Raw genomic sequence first — 6,339 nt, forward strand, 5'->3', positions numbered from 1 at the left:
AATTGAGGGCAAGGGGGGAGGCATTTGTCTTTCTCGCCCTGGGCGCAATAATTCTAAGTTACAGCTCTGGGACAACGGAGAAAGAGGAATACGGACAAGTTACAGCCACCGTGCAGCTCACCAGCTCCCTGTCCCCTCTATTACCCGGTACCCCTGTGGGCGGATTGTGCAACACCAGGAGAAAATAAGGAGCCGTGTGGGCACCAGACACAAAAACCTGAACATCTGAGCCATCGGAAAAGGACATGAGCGCCTTCACCCTCTTTCCGTGACCAGGTCCCTGACTGACTGACTGTCGTCGGAGAATGGCCTTGGCTCTGTACACCTGCACCAGGTGTAACCAGCGGTACCTGTTCGAGGAGCTCTCCCAAGTCCAGCAACTGTGCAAGGAATGTTGAATTGCTCATCCTATTGTAAAGTGCATATATTGCAGATCAGAATTTCAGCAAGAGAGTAAAACAAACACTAGATGCAAGAAGTGTGCCCAAAATGTTAAGCAGTTTGGAACGCCCAAGCCTTGTCAGTACTGTAACATTATAGCTGCACTAATTGGCACAATGTGTCAACGTTGTTCAAACTCAGTAAAAAAATATGGACCTCCTCAAACCTGTGAGCAATGTAAACAACAATGTGCTTTTGATCAAAATGAAGAAGGCAGACAAAAGGTTGATGGGAAGCTGTTATTATGGTTCTCCACACTGTCTTACAAGAGGGTGCAACAGAAGACTAGGGAACAGCGAAAAAGTTTGGTCTCTTCCCATTCCAACTCTTCTTCCTCGTCTCTTACTGAGAAAGGCCAACATTATTCCAAACACTACCATTACCACCACCACTATCACAACAGGCATAGTAGCAGTCATCACAACATAAGTAGTCTAAGCCCAGAAGCAGAACAGGGAATTTGGAAACAAGTCCATTACTGCAATTCAGAATAAAACTCCAAAGAAAAAGGCCAAATTGGAATCAAAGCCATCCAATGGATACAGTTAGTTCAATCAATCAGTCGACAGACAGTGGTGGTACAGACTACTTTGTGCTAATCAGTCAGTTGAAAGAGGAAGTGATGATGCTGAGACGTGTCTTGCAAGAGAGAGATCAAACGATTTTGGAGAAGAATAACAAGCTGGCAGAGTTGAAAACAGACTTCCAATACCAGGAGAATAATTTAAGGACAAAGATAATTGACATGGAGAAGGCTCACAAAGAGTCTGTAGAACAATTTTAGGGCAAAAACCGAGAATTAATGAAACAGGTTGCAGCTTTATCGAAGGATAAAATATTTGATAAAAGCGGCAGTATACTGACCTCTCCGTAAGAACATGTTTAATAGAAGAACACAGTGATGTTCTCTGAAGCCCTTAAAAATATCTAGTGGCACTGGAATCCTATCTTTTAGTGCCTTTGGTGTACCTTTTTAATTTATATGAGTACGGAGTTGTACATATATATGTATGGAAAACATGTTTTAATTAACTTTTTTGTACAAAAAATGTATATATAGAAATAGGCGCACTGAATGCATATATAATCTCTGTGCCAAAGGGCCAAGCAAAGCATTGCCCCATTTCAGCTGCATGGCCCCCTCATTGGCAATTATGGTGAGGCCTAGCTGACGGACATGATGACCTCCATATTGCCTGCAGTGGGGGCCTTATACAGTGTTTTGAGATTAGAATTTTTTGGTTTGTTTTTTTGTCTTTAACTAATAGGATTTTTAGAATAGGAGTGCGTCTTCCATTATCTTACGTAGTTACATTTTTATCCTTTTTGTACATTCATGTGGTCCTTAGGACAAGACAAACCTATAATTTAAAAATAAATGGCAGCATGAGAAGTTCTGTTCTTATTGAAGTGTTCAGGTAACTAGATGTAATCATGTCTGTCTTCAGTGTGCTGCATTTGCGTTATAAATATGACGTAGCCTCATGAAGATGACACAATATTGTGGCAACCATAACTTTGGTCCTTTGTCCTCTATTTATTTTTTCAGATTATTTGTTTTAAATGTCTCTTTACTGGTCACTATGCAGTTTGGTGACCTTCCTTTTCCCTGTATTGGGGATGTCGTCCCTCTGAGATGACCACCACCTGTAGAAGACATTAGTCATCCGCAAATGTCCCCTCAATGTACTGAGCTGAGGGCAGCTGTCTGTTCTGCATCATGTCATCACATAGCGATGGCTTAGTGGTTAGCACTTCTGTCTCACAGCACTGGGGTCACAAGTTCAATTCACAACCATGGCCTTATCTGTTTGGAGTTTGTATGTTCTCCCCGTGTTTGCTTGGGTTTCCTCCGGGTGCTCTGGTTTCCTCCCACACTACAATAACATACTAGTTAATTGGCTGCTAATAAAATTGGCCCTAGTCTCTCTTTGTCTGTGTGTGTGTATATGTTAGGGAATTTAGACTGTAAGCTCCAATGGGACAGAGACTGATGTGAGTGAGTGCTCTGTACAGCACTGCAGAATTAGTGGCGCTATATAAATAGCTGCTGCTGATGATGATATCTACTAATATTAAGCAGATAAATATTTCTAAGAAATGTTCCAGGTTATTGTACATCCTCCACATGGAAAAAATTTACACAGCCTTTCACCAATAAATTAATTTTAAAGATTCAGTGGCCCACTCTAAATAATCACTATTTTTCCCAAGTATATTGTAATAATAATCCTGAAGGCAAATTAAAATGGGGTTGCAATTCTTTTTTCAAAGTGTCTCCAACTTACATCAGCTGTGTCTGTTTAGCTGGGAGAAGGCAGGAGGATTCTTATAAATGGTGGTAATCGTATTAACGATTACCACAATTCCAAAGTCCTTCATACCTACAAAAATAAAACGATTGCATAAAACAACGAAGGCAATAAAAACAGACTTACCTGAACTCCGAAGATCCAGATGTCCAATGGCACCGGCAGGCTGACAGTAAGTGATTCCGAATGGACAGTGCTCCAGAACTTCAGTCTGACATCTGCACGGCAATGTCTGGACCCCACAGCCTAAGTGTTTGAACACTTAGGCTGCAGGGTCCAGACATTGCTTCTTTAAATTAACATTCATCTAAGTGGCACAGTTTTAAAAGTGAAACATGGAAAACATTGGGTATCTTCAAGGTAGAAAGTAATTTTAACCTAAAAGCCACAGGATTAAAGGAGCAAATTTCTTAGAAGGAACTTTGAGATGGAGATTTCATGTAGATAACCATACTTTGTCTCCCGGAGGAAGTAGAGGAGTTGGACGTCTTTTCTTGTCAAATAGTTTTTTGCTTTGTACAGAAGCTTGGCTCAAGTTCTGTTTAACTTGAGACCATCCTTCAGAAAAACTTTGAAAGAAAGAGTCAACAGCAGGAATTTCAGATACTGGTAGGTCAGAAAATGGAGAAAGCTTGGGATGAAACACTCTGAGAGCAAAGAAGGATGAAGCAAATGTAGATTTGTGGTTGATTATTGTGGGTGAATTCTGCTCACAGCAATAAATCAACCCAATTGTCATGTTCGGCAGAAATATAGCACTTGAGACATTTTCAAGCTCTTGGTTGATTCTTTCAGTTAACCTATTGGCTTGGGGATGATAGGAAGAAGAGAAATTAAGTTTGATTCTACAAAGATAGCAAAAGGCTCTCCAGAATTTGGATACATACTGGATGCCACATTTGGAGACTATTTGATCTAGGCAACCATGCAATCGTATAAAATCTCTTTTATAAAGAGTTGAGCCAGAGTGGAGGCTGAAGGTAACCCTGTCAAGGGAACAAAATGAGCTGCTCCAGAAAGGCGATCTGTGACGACCCAGACAACAGAACAATCCTTGGAAGGTGATAAATCTGTGATGAAATCCATCGATAAATGACTCCAAGGACAATCAAGTACAGGAAGAAGATTTAGAAGCCCATAAGGTGCTTAGGCAGGATACTTGTTTATGGCACAAATAGAACAAGAAGAGACATATCCTTCCACATCAGTGTTTAAGGAAGGCCACAATAGCCACAAAAAATTAGTTCTCTAGACTTCTTGCTACCAACGTGCCCAGAAAATTGAGAGGCGTGGGACCATCGGAGGAGTTTGGCTTGCAAGTGAGAAGGAACAAAGATTTTCCTGTGTGGAATTCTTAGGTCTGTGGGTGTACTACTGGCCACAATACATTTGGGATCCAACACAGGCCTTTCTTTATCTTGAGTTTCCAAATCAGCAGAATAAAAAGAAATGGAAGAGAGCATTAGTTTTTTTGATTTTGGAGACTGGCCTGTAGGTGATTATGAAGTGAGAAAAAAATAAGGATTACCTAGCTTGGTGAGGATTTAGACATGAAGCAGATCATAAATACAGGAGATTTTTATGATCTGTGTAGTTCGTAATAATTAGTGAACCCTAAGAAAACATTGAAAAGCCTTGAGTCCAATCATTGAGGCAAGTCAAGAATAGCCTTACATTTTTCGGGGTCCATGTGGAGGCCAGTACCAGAAATTACATAACCCAGAAAAGGAAGTTGACCCTTTTTGAAGAGGCATTTCTCCAATTTGCAGAACAATTGATGTTGCTGAAGTCAGGTAAGGACCAAGGTCACATGTTTACAATGTGAGGAGAGGTCGGTAGAAAATATAAGGATGTCATTTAAGTAAATAACTACAAATCAATAAAGGATATCTTGGAAGATTTCGTTAAGGAAGTTTTGAAAAACTGCGTTGACGTTACATAAACCAAAGGGCATAACTAAATACTCAAAATGCCCGTCTCAAGTATTAAAGGCTGTCTTCCACTCATCCCCCTTCTTGATGCAGATTAAATTATATGTGCACCGGTAATCTAATTTGGTGAAAATTGGAGCTCCTCGTGTCTGGATGCATAGTTGAGAGATTAAAGTGAAAGGATAGCTATCTTTTACAGTGATCGCTTTAAGACTTTGTTAATCTATACACAGCCAGAGGCCGCCATCCTTATTTTTAACAAGAAAGAAACCAGCACAGCAGGAGAAGAGGGTTTCCTAATGAAGCCATGTTGCAATGTCGCGAAAAAAGGAGAGTATAGCTTACTGGTTTCTGCACTGCTCAGCAAAGAGGCACGGAGTCTAACGTGTCCCAGGTCTTTGCCAGGGACTCCCGCAAGAGAGTATGGATTTTGCTGCGGAGACATGCAGGTCGCGGTCCTCAGAGAGAGCAACCAGTGAAGCATGATGGAAGAGAAGTCTGGCGGTCCGGGTCAAGCCGTGCTGGAGGGAGGTGCCAAAAGGGAGATCCGAAAGCAAGGTCCAATAACAAGCCGAGTCAGGTACTAGTAGCGTAGGAGACTGGAGAGAGGTCAACAGCAAGCCGGGTCATACACGAGAAATCACTAGGAGACTGAAGAGTGGTCAGAGAACTAGCCGGGTCATACACTGGAAGGCTCAGGATACAGGAAACAATGTTAGCGTTGGAGTACAGGGGACCTAATACTCTGGCACCCACTAGGTGCCAGAGCCAGATATCTATAGTGCAGGATGGCTGGGCTATCTTTTGGTGGTGGTGACGCTGAACACCACCGCCGGAGTCTGCAAGTAGCGTCCCGGAAGTGTGCCTGGTTGCCTAGCAACCAGGCGCTTGTCAGCGGAAGCAGGCATCCGTCCCTGTGCAAAGGACACAGCATGGGGACGGCGCCTGACAGTACCTCCTCCCTTTCTTTGTTGGATAGATCTCTCTTCGAGGAATTGTTTTAGTAGACGTGGAGCATGAAGGTCCTCTTTATCTACCCAGGATCTCTCCTCTGGACCGAAGCCCTTCCAGTGGATCAAGAATTGGTGTCATCCATGGAGAACACGAGAATCCAGAATGCGACTCACTTTGAATTCTTCACCAGTAGAAGTCCGAATAGGAGCAGGATGTCGAGGCAGACAATGGAATTTATTGAGGATGAGTGGTTTGAGGAGGGGCCAACTTCTGAGAAGGTACTCAAAGTTTGAGGTTACGTCTAGACAACCATACCCTGTTGTGGACCTGAAGCAGGGGAATAAGTCTCCGATGACGTTCTGCAGCTTGTTTGTAGCGTTGGGAAGTCTCCTGAAGTTTGGTTTTGGTAGCCGACCAAATTCGAGAAAAGTTCCGAATTAAGCTATCAGCAGCAGGAACCGGAGAGGGAACATGACTGGAGAAATCAGGGAGGGTGGGTTGGGTTCCATAGACAATAGAGAAGGGAGAGGAACCAGAGGATTCATGATGATGAAAGTTATGGGAAAACTCTGCCCAGGGTAGGAGACTAGATCATTCCGATTAGTTGTCCGAAGAGAAGCATCATAGGAAGACTTCGAGGTCCTGGTTAACCCATTGCTGGAGGGAAGATCGGTGATGAAATCCATGGATATGCTGTGCCA

At 42.7% G+C, this 6,339-nt stretch overlaps 1 pseudogene; it reads left to right on the top strand.

Annotated features, from left to right (window-relative positions):
- The first annotated feature begins 305 nt into the window (after nucleotides 1-305).
- LOC142100121 (protein FAM76B pseudogene) lies at nucleotides 306-1,315 on the top strand (annotated as a pseudogene).
- Nucleotides 1,316-6,339: the final 5,024 nt, after the last annotated feature.

Source organism: Mixophyes fleayi, chromosome 8 (assembly GCF_038048845.1).
Source record: "Mixophyes fleayi isolate aMixFle1 chromosome 8, aMixFle1.hap1, whole genome shotgun sequence".
In the NCBI taxonomy this organism is placed as follows: Eukaryota; Metazoa; Chordata; class Amphibia; order Anura; family Limnodynastidae; genus Mixophyes; species Mixophyes fleayi.